Raw genomic sequence first — 15,413 nt, forward strand, 5'->3', positions numbered from 1 at the left:
TTCACTTTATATTATTTTTATGATGTTCAAACTTTTTCCCCAACCTGACTTTCAATTTATTTGCATGTTTCTTGTGATATTAGCACTTTTAAAAACCTCAATAAAAATAAAATAAATAAAAATGAATACAAAATAAAATAAATAATAAATAAATACAATTACATAAAAAATTAAACCTGCCTTATTATTTACTTTATTATTTAATTATTATTATTTATTTACTTAATTACTTTATTGTTTTTTATTTACTTTATTTATTAAAGTACTTGTTAAAGTAGTATTTATTTATTATTATCATTATTTTTCACTTTATATTATTTTTATGATATTCAAACTTTTTCCCCAACCTGACTTTCAACTTATTTGCGTGTTTCTTGTGATATTAGCACTTTTAAAAACCTCAATAAAAATAAAATAAATAAAAACAAATGTAAAATATTATAAATAATAAATAAATACAACTAAAATGAAAAAAATGAAACCTGCAAATAAAAGCTGAAATGTGTTTTCAGTTGAGAGCAATGTCAGTATCAGTCCCAATACTTTTGGAGTATGCAGCATGCCATACATCCATAAAGTATGAATAACAGCAGCAGTAACTGTCATGTTATGCTAGCTGTGGCACCGGAGGTGTTGCTAACGATCAGAACGTAATGTGAAGTGTGGAGGTGGAAAGTGACGGGACGACAGAAGGATGATCAACACCTCCATTGTTTTCTCCACTGAGCTCGACACCTTCTCGCTTTTCCTTGCCGCCGCTTGTGGGCGGATGCTGTGTGTGCGTGTGTGTACTTGTGTGCGTGTGTGTAACTCGCTATTTTTGGTACAAGAGATGTTTGTAACTTGTCATCATCTGTCAGCGGCAACTGGAGTTGCAGCCATATTTGTCAGAGCTGAGGTTTATTTAGTAGCTCGTGATGGTCGCATCCCGAACATGATGAATGCCACGGCGTCGTCTTAAAGGGCAGACGGCGGCTTTCACGTGATGGATAATGACGAGGAGGAAGAGGAAGCAAACGAGGCGAAGGTCCGAGCTGCTGGTGGGTGATAACGCTGGAAAACCGACAAATGTATGCGGAGCCACCGCAAGCTCTCAAAACGCCTTTTTCTCCGAAGCGACGTCTTCATGAGAGCGCAGCTCGCGTCCCAAATGGACTCGCGCTGACAGACTGCTCGCTCCGCTTCCCCCGAAAGGTCAGCCAACACGGAGCGCATTATCACTCAAACTCCAGTCGTCCTCCTCCTCCCGCTTCTCCTCACTGACACGAAAACACGCTAAGAATACGCTCAGATGACAATGACCTTCTTTCTGCTTAAGTAAAGTTTGTTGTTATCATGCTAACATTAGCGTGTTAACGTTTTTAACCACATTCATAGGAATAACCTGTTATCATGTTAGGTGTTATCATGCTAACATTAGCATGTTAACATTTTTAACCACATTCATAGGAATAACCTGTTATCATGCTAGGTGTTATCATGCTAACATTAGCGTGTTAACATTTTTAACCACATTCCTAGGAATAACCTGTTATCATGTTAGGTGTTAGCATGCTAATATTAGCATGTTCCTAGGAATAACCTGTTATCATGTTAGGTGTTAGCATGCTAATATTAGCGTGTTAACATTTTTAACCACATTCCTAGGAATAACCTGTTATCATGTTAGGTGTTAGCATGCTAATATTAGTGTGTTAATGTTTTTAACCACATTCCTAGGAATAACCTGTTATCATTTTAGGTGTTAGCATGCTAATATTAGCATGTTCCTAGGAATAACCTGTTATCATGTTAGGTGTTAGCATGCTAATATTAGCGTGTTAACATTTTTAACCACATTCCGAGGAATAACCTGTTATCATGTTAGGTGTTAGCATGCTAATATTAGTGTAACGTTTTTAACCATATTCCTAGGAATAACCTGTTATCATGTTAGGTGTTAGCATGGTAATATTACCATGTTCTTAGAAATAACCTGTTATCATGTTAGGTGGTAGCATGCTAATATTAACATGTTAACATTTTAACCACATTCCTAAAAATAACCTGTTATCATGTTAGGTGTTAGCATGCTAATATTAGCATGTTAATGTTTTTAACTACATTTGTAGGAATAATCTGTTATCCTGCTAGTTGTTATCACGTTAACATTAGCGTGTTAAAATTTTTAACCTTGGGATAACCCGTTATGTTAGGTGTTATCATGTTAACATTAGCATGTTAACGTTTTTAACCACATTCATATGAATAACCTGTTATCATTTTAGGTGTTATCATGCTAACATTACCGCGTTAACATTTTTAACCACATTCCTAGGAATAACCTGTTATCATGTTAAAGGTTAGCATGCTAATATTAGCATGTTAATGTTTTTAAGTAGATTCGTAGGAATAACCTGTTATCATGTTAGGTGTTAGCATGCTAATATTGACATGTTAACGTTTTTAACCACATTCATAGGAATAACCCGTTATCATGTTAGGTGTTATCATGCTAACATTAGCGTGTTAACATTTTTTACCACATTCCTAGGAATAACCTGTTATCATGTTAGGTGTTATCATGCTAATATTAACATGTTAACATTTTCAACTACATTCATATGAATAACCTGTTATCATGTTAGGTGATATCGTGCTAACATTAGCGTGTTAATATTTTTAACCACCTACACTTGCATAGATGTTTAATGTTATCACGCAAAAAAGTTTTTAACCACTTTCATAGTAGCAAACTTACATAGAGGCTTAGTGTTATCACGCTAGGTGTTGGCACGCAAACAGTTAGCATGTTAACATTTTTAACCACTGTCATAGATGCAAACTTACATAGATGCTTTGTGTTTTTTATACTAGGTAAGTAATTGTTTAATCTGGTATGTAAACACAGGCCAACCGTAGTATCAGTATCAGTGTCTAATCTTTGGATGAAGGCGAGGCTGTGCAAAAAGCCTGTACTGATGAATGCGTTGCCATGGCTCATGAGCAACCCCCCACCCCCACCCACCCCACCCCAAAATCCAGCGTAGCACCGCAATACATCAGCATAATTTGACGTACTCAATTTAGGGTGTCATTGCGCCCGTGTGTCAGAGGACAACGGTGCGGTACAGTGTTTAGTTTATCTCGCCTCCTTGGCTCAGGAACCCCCACCCTCTCACACCGTAAGCCCACCCCTCACTTCCTCCTTGCCACAGCAGCTGAGAGGATGACGGACTCCACTTTCTCCACAATTATTACAATATAACATAATAGTCCCGAATGACTCATTCTTTTAATATCACAATATTTTTACTTTTTTTTTCATATGCATCCCAATGGAAGTTTTCCATCCCCCCCCCCACAATCAAAAATGACTCGCTCCCTTCATCTTGCAGGGCGGAAAGCTTCCATTAGTCAAATAAAATGTGCACCTTTATACTAAAAGCTCCATCCTGTCTTAGAAGCGTCTGAAACGCCTCATTTTGTCTTTTGGAAATGACATGATGACATCTCTGTGGTGGGTTTGCTTCCTACTCGTTGCTATTTCTGCCCTGGTTTTTATTTAGACGCTCCCTTAATGACCATTAGTCTCCTCTGTGTGCGGGTTTATAATATATGAGGGGTGGGGGGGGGTGCATTAGTGGACCTGCCTTGAGGGCTTTCAAGAGCAAATATGTTATTCCTTTACAGATGTTTTCAGCATTCAGCCGTCAATCCGTGGAATGGACCATCCATCAATCCATGCATTCATTCATCGATCAATGGAATGGACCATTAATCCATCCATGGATCCATGAATGGACCATAAACACATCCATCCATCCATCCATGTATCCATTCATCTATCTATGGAATGGACCATTCATCTGTCCCTCCATCCATGTATCTATCCATTTATCCATAGAATGGACCATCCATCCACCCATATATCCATCCATCTATTCGTGGAACGGACCATCCATCCATCCATTCATTCAGCCATCCATCCATCCATCCATCAATCCATCCATCCATGTATCCATCCATTTATCTATCGAATGGACCATCCATCCATCCATCCATCCATGTATCCATCCATCTATTCGTGGAATGGACCATTCATCCATAGAATGGACCATCCATCCATCCATCCATCCATCCATCCATCCGTATATCCATCCATCTATTCATGGAATGGACCATCCATCCATTCATTCATTCAGCCATCCATCCATCCATGTAACCATCCATTTATCTATGGAATGGACCATCCATCCATCCACCCATCCATCCATGTATCCATCCATCTATCTATGGAATGGACCATCCATTCATTCATCCATCCATCCATCCATGCAATGGACCATCCATTCATCCATCCATGTATCATCCCTCTATCCATGGAATGGACCATCCATCCATCCGCCTATCCATCCATCCATCCATCTATCTATCCATCCTTCTATCCATGGAATGGACCATCCATCCATCCATCCATGGAATGGACCATCCATCCATTCATCCATGTAATGGACCATCCATCCATCCATCCATGGAATGGACCATCCATCCATCCATCCATCTATCCATGGAATGGATCATCCATCCATCCATCCATCCATCCATCCATCCATCCATCCAGCAGCCTAAGCAGGAAAGCCCAGAGCTACTCCATCCAGCTCCTGCTAGCGAGTCCTGAGGCGTTCCCAGGCCAGTTGAGAGACATAGTCTCTCCAAAGTGTCCCGAGGCCTACTACTGTGTGAACATGCCCTGAAAACCTCCCCGGGGAGGCATCCGGACCAGATTCCCGAGCCACCTCACCAGGCTTCTCTCCATGCAAGAGGTGACGGGGCGGTGTGCCTGTACGTTGAACATCAGGATGGCGGAACGTGTTAGTGGAGAATGGTCCACAATGTTCCCACAGCATCCACTCGATGGTGTCAGTGTAATCACCAATCAGTGCTAAAGCAGTAACGCTCTGTGTGACACGTCTACATGCTCCTGGTCATGTTACCCGTCAGCCTCCGACCCCAGCTGAGTCACATGACTCACGTATCTGGGGCTGTTTACATAAGCGTGGCACGTCCCACCCCCCCCACCCCACCCCCCACCAAGACTTCACCGCAGGAGTCTTGATTAATTAACGCAATTACGGCCATGACGGCTTCAATTAAAGCAGTTATGAGCTCAGAGAGGAGCCGAGGTGTCCTGGGGGGGGGGGGGGGGGGGATGGGGCTTGGGTGGAGGAGGGGGGGCGCAGTGAAACAGCAGTGTGTGTGTGTGTGTGTGTGTGTGTACCCTAAATTTGACTTTTGACTGCTTTTCCCCATGCTAATATTTATGTACACATTACCGCATTCAATATAAGCATTCTATCAAATATCCTTCAAGGTCCGTGAAGAGCAAATGAAACGTGCTTCATATTTATTGTTATGGATTGTAAAGGTCAATAGTGTTTAGGATCTCATTAAAATGTGATCGATGTGCACAAATGTGAAATGGATGCTCGGTGTTTAGTCCAACATCCAATGCAGAAATGCCGTCTTTCCAAAAAAAAAAACAAACAATACATGGTCATTTAACATTATGTTGATACTATAACAGTATTGTTTTGTGTTTTATAGAGTTTATATCATCTGGGGCCGACCTTGATGAAGGATTTTCAAAGTCAAGTCTGATTTCGATTTGGTTTGATCACGACGCTGCAGTCCAAAAGTCAATTAGGATTTTTTTGTTCAAATCAGATTTTTTTAATGTCGTTTACCACCGCATCCATCCATCTTCTCTGCCACTTTGTCAGTATGTGGAATCAAACTATGGAATGGATTGAGTAAGGAAATCAAACAATGCACAACGATGAGCCAGTTCAAGAAACAATACAAGCAGTTGATGTTTGCTAAATACAAGGATGAAGAGTCTTGAACCAGTCATGATGTGCTATATATATCACTATATTGACACTTACTATGGTACCCATTATGGCATTGGATGGTCATATCACCTCATACTTTGGTACATGACAAAATAAAAAAAAATTAAAAAATGTTTAAAAACTAAAAATAAATTAATAAAAATTAATAAAATAAATTAATGAATAAAATAAATTTGTCAAATACAAGGATGAAGAGTCTTGAACCAGTCATGATGTGCTATATATATCACTATATTGACACTTACTATGGTACCCATTATGGCATTGGATGCTCATATCACCTCATACTTTGGTACGTGAAAAAAAAAAAAAAAATTATAAAAAATTGTCAAATAAATTAAAAAAAATTAATTACATTTAAATTAAATTTAAATTAAATTATATTAGGAAAGCAGGAAGTGAACAAATGTAACAGTTAGTGATTGTAAAAGTACCAGATGGAGGGGTAGGATTTAATAAGCTTTGCTTCTTCCTACTCCTTTTGGACATGTGGAACTGGGAACTGATTATGGGATGCATTCAATTGTAATCTGATGCATGTTCAAATGAAATAAAACCATTACCATACTTATCCTCACTGGGGTCACAAGGGTATGCTGGAGCCTATCCCTGGACCTGGAGCCTGGTAGGACCCAGGACACATTGTAGAAAACCATGTCTCTCAACTGGCGTCGGAATGACTCGGGATCCACTGGGAGGCTGCTACCCTTGTGACTCGGACCTCGGATTCGATTTTGTGGAGGTGATATATTCCACACGCTGACTTGAACTCACATTGCCTGACACGTACGGATGATGTCGATTCCACATCGGCAGTCAAGACCGGATGTCGACACATCTCTGCACGTCCATAGAAGCGATCGTGTTTCCGTTTACGGATCGCACAGTGAAAGCCACCGAGCTACAAACGCGTTTCTGATATGACATGAGAAGAAAAAGGAAGCGTCAGACATCAGAGGTGAGGAAAACAAGACGATGGTAAAAAAAAAAAGATCCCGAAATGAAATAAAGCATTCATAGCCTTTGGGGTTCTATCAGTGGATCTCATTATTTTCTCTCATGTCCCAAATGCTATTGGGAAACTGATGTCTATTTATATGTCGGATTGAAGTGGAAACTGAAAGCAATGGAGAGCAGTGAAGCATGCTAGCATATTCAAGAGTCACATTGCATGTCGAGTACAACAAATTCATACATGTTGGCAGGTCTGCAATAACATTGGACGTCCCGACTCTGGGCTGTATTAACTTTTAATGATTGAAGTCGTGGTTGTTTTCTGTCGCCGCGATGACGGTGAATTTATCATTGCTTCTTCGTTTACTTTAAGACAGGGGTCTCAAACACGCGGCCCGCGGGCCAAATGTGGCCCGCAAGACACTAGTTTGAGGCCCCCGCGCCTTGATATGAAAGTTTAATGTTAGTGCGGCCCGCGCAAGTTTGATATGGATGCTGTATGGAAGGGGTCTCAAACTCAATTTACCTGGGGGCCACTGGAGCGTAGGGTCTGGGCGAGGCTGGGCCGCATCAGGTTTTTAAAAAAAAAAAAAAAACGCATTTATTAAAAACAGAAAAATGAATAAACTTTGTTTTGGTTTCTATTTTCTACAAGAAAAGCTCTGATAAAACATTCCACTGTTCTCAAATATCTTACTTTATATTTTTCTACACAAAATAAGATGAAAAATAAATAAACAAATCAAGAATAAAGAAAATCAATCAATCAGTAATAAATAAATATAATAATAATAATAATAAAACGGCAAATAATAAAAACTTTGGTGGGTAGACAAATGATTTTTTTCAGATTAAAATGAACAAAGCATTATTAGAGCCCTGTAGACATGACAAAACACGACTTAAATAGCCAAAAACTTACCACTTCCACACAGATAGCGAGGATAACTATTAACAGTTATTTAACCTTTAACATGAACATTAATCAAACGTAATAATTTTTTCTGGGTACATGATACCATACAGCATCCATATCAAACTTGCACGGGCCGCACTAACATTAAACTTTCATATCAAGGCGGGGGCCTCAAACTAGTGTCCTGCGGGCCACATTTGGTCCGCGGGCCGCGTATTTGAGACCCCTGCTGTATGGTATCATGTACCCAGAAAAAATGATTACGTTTGATTAATGTTCATGTTAAAGGTTAAATAACTGTTAATAGTTGTCCTCCCTATCCGTGTGGAAGTGGTAAGTTTTTAGCTATTTAAGTTTAAAGGAAATAACTTGAAGGCTATACCGTTTAGGTCGCTAGCTCTCTAGTTTGCGAGTTAGCATGTGTCTCAAGACCCTGCAGTTGCGCAATATGTTGTAAATAAAAAGAGTATAAATGTGACTATAGTCGTGTTTTGTCATGTCTACAGGGCTCTAATAATGCTTTGTTCATTTTAATCTGAAAAAAATCATTTGTCTACCCACCAACTATATGTGGTTTCTTAAGTTTTTATTATTTGCTGTTTTATTATTATTATTATATTTATTTATTACTGATTGATTTTCTTTATTCTTGATTTGTTTATTTATTTTTCATCTTATTTTGTGCAGAAAAATAAAAATTAAGATATTTGAGAACAGTGGAATGTTTTATCAGAGCTTTTATTGTAGAAAATCGGAACCAAAGCACTGAAAAAGTTAGTCTATTTTTTTGTTTTTAATAAATGCATTTTTTTTGGGGGGGGGGGGACTTGATGCGGCCTAGCCTCGCCCAGACCCTAGCTCCAGTGGCCCCCAGGTAAATTGAGTTTGAGACCCCTGCTTTAAGACACAGGTTAAAACTCTTTCACAAAGTTTCCCTTCAATTTTTTATTTTTTTTCCGAGACTTTGAAATGTGCTGCTGCGTCTGGTGACCAATCAAAAATGCTATTAAAAGCAATGAGCGTTAAAAGTTTAAACAAGAAGCATCAGCAGCGGCGGCAGCGAAAGTAAAACTTGAGTCATGTCGCGGCCAATTTGACTTCTTCCTTCAAGGGAGGAGAATATTTGCTGCATGGTTTTGAACGCGGGGCTTTCTTTCACGTCTGTATTCATCTGCATATAAATGTATTACCGCAACAACAAAGAAAAGAAGCTATCGTATCGCTAAAGTTGAAGTTATAGCCAGCAGGCACGCAATGGCGAATAAACATTCATGAGAATTTAAACTTCTTCTTCTTTCTTTTTGGGATTTCGCCACAGCAAATCAACCGCCTCCATCCATAAACATCCTCATAAAACATCTCAGTCTGGCCTCTCTGACTTCATCTCCAAGGTCTCAAACATGTAATTTCCCTCTGATGTACTATGTTCCTGATCCTATCCATCCTGGTCACTCCCAATGAGAACTTCGGCATCCTCATCTCTGCTACTTCCAGTTCTGCTTCCCATCTTTCAGTGTTTCAATGTTTCAATAATGTCAATGGTCGAGTGGTTAGCGCACAGACCTCACAGCTAGGAGACCCGAGTTCAATTCCACCCTCGGGCATCTCCGTGTGGAGTTTGCATGTTCTCCCCGTGCATGCGTGGGTTTTCTCCTCCCACATTCCAAAAACATGCTATGTTAATTAGCGACTCCAAATTGTCCATAGGTATGAATGTGAGTGTGAATGGTTGTTTGTCTATATGTGCCCTGTGATTGGCTGGCCACCAGTCACAGGGTGTATCCCGCCTCTCGCCCGAAGACAGCTGGGATAGGCACCCTTGTGAGGATAAGCGGTAGAAAATGAAAGAATGAATTTTTTTTTTTTTTTTAATTATTTTTTAATTATTTTTTAAATTTTTTAATTTTTTTAAATTTTTTAATATTTTTTTTAAATGTTTTATTTTTTGTCACGTCCCAAAGTCCGAGGTGATATGACCATACAATGACGTAATATTGACATACAATGACGTAAATATTCATTTAAATGAATAATTACATTTATAACAAATCAATTATTCATTCATATAAAAATACATTGAAATTTCATTCATTCATTCATTTTCTACTGCTTTTTCCTCACGAGGGTCGCGGTGGGTGCTGGAGCCTATCCCAGCTGTCTTCGGGCGAGAGGCGGGGTACACCCTGGACTGATTGCCAGCCAATCACAGGGCACATATAGACAAACAACCATTCACACTCACATTCATACCTATGGACAATTTGGAGTCGCTAATTAACCTAGCATGTTTTTGGAATGTGGGAGGAAACCGGAGTACCCGGAGAAAACCCACGCATGCACGGGGAGAACATGCAAACTCCACACAGGGATGACCGAGGGTGGAATTGAACCCTGGTGTCCTAGCTGTGAGGTCTGCGCGCTAACCACTCGACCACCGTGCCGCCCACATTGAAATTTAATTGCTTTAAATGAATTAATTAGCATGTAAGCCACACAGTCAGGACAATGTGATGTCAACACGCATCCCGATAGACGACATCTGCGGACATCCAGCGCCATGTTTATTACCGACATCTGGGCGTCCCGGTCACGTCGATGCCTGTGACGTCTTGTTTACGTCGGTCGGTTGATCCATGGACGACGGTCCAAGTCAGTGAAGTCACCATTGATTTTCCTGGAAATAAACCATCACAAGCCGAAGCCGCCATGAAATAAAAAGCGTCATTAAACGCATGCTAAATATTCACCAAGTGATTTGTTGACAAGTGGTAGCGGTGTAGAAATATAAATATGAATAAATATATGATTTGATGTAAATGTTAGTGTCCCAGTGATGAATGGCGTCGGGGGGCTTTCTTTTTTTACGACGCTCATTCGTCTGTTTTACTTCTTTTACATTTCGTTTTGCTTCGACACAGCCGGCGCTAGGTTACGCTAACTCAGGTTTGGACTCCACGCGTGACACACGTGTGATGGAGAACAGTCAATGGCCACTTCCTTTCATTCATTCATTCATTTTCTACTGCTTGAAATTATTGAACTGATTATGGGATGCATTCAATTGTAATCTGATGCATGTTCAAATGAAATAAAACCATTATCGTTACTATTTTGTGTACATATAAGGTTTCTTCTTCTTTCTTTTTGGGGATTTCGCCACAGCAAATCAACCGCCTCCGTCCAACGATGTCTTCTGCATCTGTTCTCCTTCACAACATCCATAAACATCCTCATAAAACATCTCAGTTTGGCCTCTCTGACTTTATCTCCAAAGTCTCAAACATGTAATGTCCCTCTGATATACTGTCTTCCTGATCCTATCCATCCTGGTCACTCTCAATGAGAACCTCAGCATCCTTATCTCTGCTACTTCCAGTTCTGCTTCCTGTCTTTCAGTGTTTCAATAATTTCAATGTTGGGGCTGCACTGCAGACTTCACAGCTAGGAGACCCAGGTTCGATTCCACCCTCGGGCATATCCGTGTGGAGTTTGCATGTTCTCCCCGTGCATGCGTGGGTTTTCTCCGGGTACTACGGTTTCTTCCCACATTCCAAAAACATGCTAGGTTAATTAGCGACTCCAAATTGTCCATAGGTATGAATGTGAGTGTGAATGGTTGTTTGTCTATATGTGCCCTGTGATTGGCTGGCCATCAGTCACAGGGTGTACCCCGCCTCTCTAGAAAATGAATGAATGAATGAATGAATTATTATTTGAAAATTTTAATTTTTTAATTTTTTTATATTTTTTATTTTTTTTATATTTTTTGTCACGTCCCAAAACCATTACCATTACTATATTGTGTACATATAAGGTTTACAATGTTAGCCATGCTAATACAATAACAACAAACTGAGGAGAGGATCATATCAAATATGTGAAAATTGTATTTTTAAATAAAATAAATGAAAACTTATGTGTGTGTGTGGGGGGGGGGTGATTTTAATAATGCGGGAGTATTTTGTAGCTCCAAACTAAAAGAGATGTTTGACTTTGCTGGAGTTGAGTGTCATGCAGGTTAAAAAGAAAAGCAAAAGATGAACACGTTTGTTTGCAGTTTACATGACGACAAGGAGGTGGGTTGGAGATGGGGGGGTGGAGGGGGAGGGGGGGGGGGTGAGGAGGGGGGATAAGTGCGCCTCCCGTGCACACGACAACAACAACAACAACAACTTGAAAGTATGTCTTATTTATTAAGCACATTTGTGTAACACTGCCAGGCTCTTTTTGCATGCACGCAACGTGCACGACTGCCTGCAGTTTTCACTTTGACTCCTCAATTTCTGTTCTCAACACCCCCCCCCACACAAAACTCCCTCCCCCCGCCCAAACACTGTGATCAGTGTGCATGAGCACACCGTGCACATGCCAACATTTCGATACGTGCGCTCTCACTATGTGACAGTGAAACATATTCCTGCAGGAAGCAAAGAGAGAGGCTTCACACTGAGGCCGCCTGGTAACCAGGGAACACCACAAAGCAATACGGGGAGGGGGTGTGTGCGGATGAAGGGTGGGGGGGTGCTGGTGGGAGGACGCAAACAGATGCTGTGAGATGAAAAAAAAAAGAGGAAACAAGGCGAGGAAAACAAGGCTGCATGCATTGCATACGCTTGTCTGCTCGGATTTCAGCTGAAAGGCTGCAAGCTTCTTTAGTCACCGTGTGACCACGTGGACGCACAACATGTGACCTGCACACACACACACACACACACAGGAACAAGGAAATGCATTTTATTTGGGCCATCACAGCATCATCATGAAGAGGACATATTAAAAGCAGACACATGGATGGATGGATGTAGTGAGCACTCAAATTGTCATCCCACTTCTGACACCAAAATGTGGAGGGTCTCTACCCAGCTACAGGCATTTCACTCGTCGCTGAGTCTGTAGTTCGGTGAGTTTTGGATGGCGAGGACTCTTCATATGACTCGTGATCCCACTTCTGACACCAAAATGTGGTGATGGAAAAACCAGGTCCAGGTAGCAGTCAGATTCAGTTGACTGGTCACTGGGACTGTCGTCAAATGGATGGCAAGCACTCTTTTATCCAAATTGCCATCCCACTTCTGACACCAAAATGTGGAGGGTCTCTACCCAGCTAAAGGCAAAAGTCAGTCATTTCACTCGTCACTGAGACTTTAGTCCGGTGAGCTTTGGATGGCGGTTATCCAAATGGCGGTTATCCAAATTACCATCCCACTTCTGACACCAAAAGTTGGTGGTGGTATAGTCAGCTCCAGGTAGCAGTCAGATTCAGTTGACTAGTCACTGGGACTGTAGTAAAATGGATGGCAAGCACCCTTTATCCAAATTGTCATCCCACTTCTGACACCAAGATGTGGAGGGTCTCTACCCAGCTACAGGCAGAAGTCAGTCATTTCACTCGTCACTGAGACTGTAGTCCGGTGAGCTTTGGATGGCGGTCAAATGGATGGCAAGCACCTTTTATCCAAATTGCCATCCCACTTCTGACACCAAAATGTGGTGGCGGTATAGTCATCTCCAGGTAGTAGTCAGATTCAGTTGACTGGTCACTTGGACTGTCGTCAAATGGATGGCATGCACTCTTTATCCAAATTGCCATCCCACTTCTGACACCAAAATGTGGAGGGTCTCTACCCAGCTACAGGCAGAAATCAGTCATTTCACTCGTCACTGAGACTGTAGTTCGGTGAGTTTGGGATGGCGAGCGCTCTTCATACGACTCGTGATCCCACTTCTGACACCAAAATGTAGTGGTGGAAAAACCAGGTCCAGGTAGCAGTCAGATTCAGTTGACTGGTTACTGGGACTGTAGTCAAATGGATGGCAATCATTCTTTATCAAAATTGTCATCCCACTTCTGACACCAAAATGTGGTGGTGGAAAAACCAGGTCCAGGTAGTAGTCAGATTCAGTTGACTGGTCACTGGGACTGTCGTCAAATGGATGGCAAGCTTTTATCCAAATTGTCATCCCACTTCTGACACCAAAATGTGGAGGGTCTCTACCCAGCTACAGGCAGAAATCAGTCATTTCACTTGTCGCTGAGACTGTAGTTCGGTGAGCTTTGGATGGTGAGCACTCTTCATACGACTCGTGATCCCACTTCTGACACCAAAATGTGGTGGTGAAAAAAACAGGTCCAGGTAGCAGTCAGATTCAGTTGACTGGTCACTGGGACTGTCGTCAAATGGATGGCAATCATTCTTTATCAAAATTGTCATCCCACTTCTGACACCAAAATGTGGTGGTGGTAAAACCAGGTCCAGGTAGTAATCAGATTCATTTGACTGGTCACTGGGACTGTCGTCAAATGGATGGCATGCACTCTTTATCCAAATTGCCATCCCACTTCTGACACCAAGATGTGGAGGGTCTCTACCCAGCTACAGGCAGAAATCAGTCATTTCACTCGTCACTGAGACTGTAGTTCGGTGAGTTTTGGATGGCGAGCACTCTTCATACGACTCGTGATCCCACTTCTGACACCAAAATGTAGTGGTGGAAAAACCAGGTCCAGGTAGCAGTCAGATTCAGTTGACTGGTTACTGGGACTGTAGTCAAATGGATGGCAATCATTCTTTATCAAAATTGTCATCCCACTTCTGACACCAAAATGTGGTGGTGGAAAAACCAGGTCCAGGTAGTAGTCAGATTCAGTTGACTGGTCACTGGGACTGTCGTCAAATGGATGGCAAGCTTTTATCCAAATTGTCATCCCACTTCTGACACCAAAATGTGGAGGGTCTCTACCCAGCTACAGGCAGAAATCAGTCATTTCACTCGTCGCTGAGACTGTAGTTCAGTGAGTTTTGGATGGTGAGCACTCTTCATACGACTCGTGATCCCACTTCTGACACCAAAATGTGGTGGTGAAAAAACCAGGTCCAGGTAGCAGTCAGATTCAGTTGACTGGTCACTGGGACTGTCGTCAAATGGATGGCAATCATTCTTTATCAAAATTGTCATCCCACTTCTGACACCAAAATGTGGTGGTGGTAAAACCAGGTCCAGGTAGTAATCAGATTCATTTGACTGGTCACTGGGACTGTCGTCAAATGGATGGCAAGCACTCTTTTATCCAAATTGTCATCCCACTTCTGACACCAAAATGTGGAGGGTCTCTACTCAGCTACAGGCAGAAATCAGTCATTTCACTCGTCACTGAGACTGTAGTTCGGTGAGTTTTGGATGGCGAGCACTCTTCATACGACGCGTGATCCCACTTCTGACACCAAAATGTAGTGGTGGAAAAACCAGGTCCAGGTTGCAGCCAGATTCAGTTGACTGGTCACTGGGACTGTCAAGCACTCTTTATCCAAATTGCCATCCCACTTCTGACACCAAAATGTTGCAGGGCTCTCCTGAGCCACGATTGTATCGTTTCAAAGCATAAAAACAAAGACCAGTCAAAATGGTGTCAGAAGAACCCCATCAGTGAAGAAAGATGGCTGGAGGTATATATTTTATTCTGTTGATTTTTCTGGTGCACAAAAATAATGCAATAATAAGAGAAAATAAACATAGATAAGTATATTTGTTTCCCGTGTATTCCATGTAAATATTCATCTCGTTAAGTTCAGAGTAGAGTGGAATATTCTAAAAATCACATGACACATATTGACAACCTCTCGTCACTTGTGCTTAGTCGACGTGAACTT

This window comes from Doryrhamphus excisus, linkage group LG10 (genome assembly GCF_037039965.1).
Source record: "Doryrhamphus excisus strain RoL-2023G ecotype Guam linkage group LG10, RoL_Dexc_Guam_v1.1, whole genome shotgun sequence".
NCBI classification, from domain to species: domain Eukaryota; kingdom Metazoa; phylum Chordata; class Actinopteri; order Syngnathiformes; family Syngnathidae; genus Doryrhamphus; species Doryrhamphus excisus.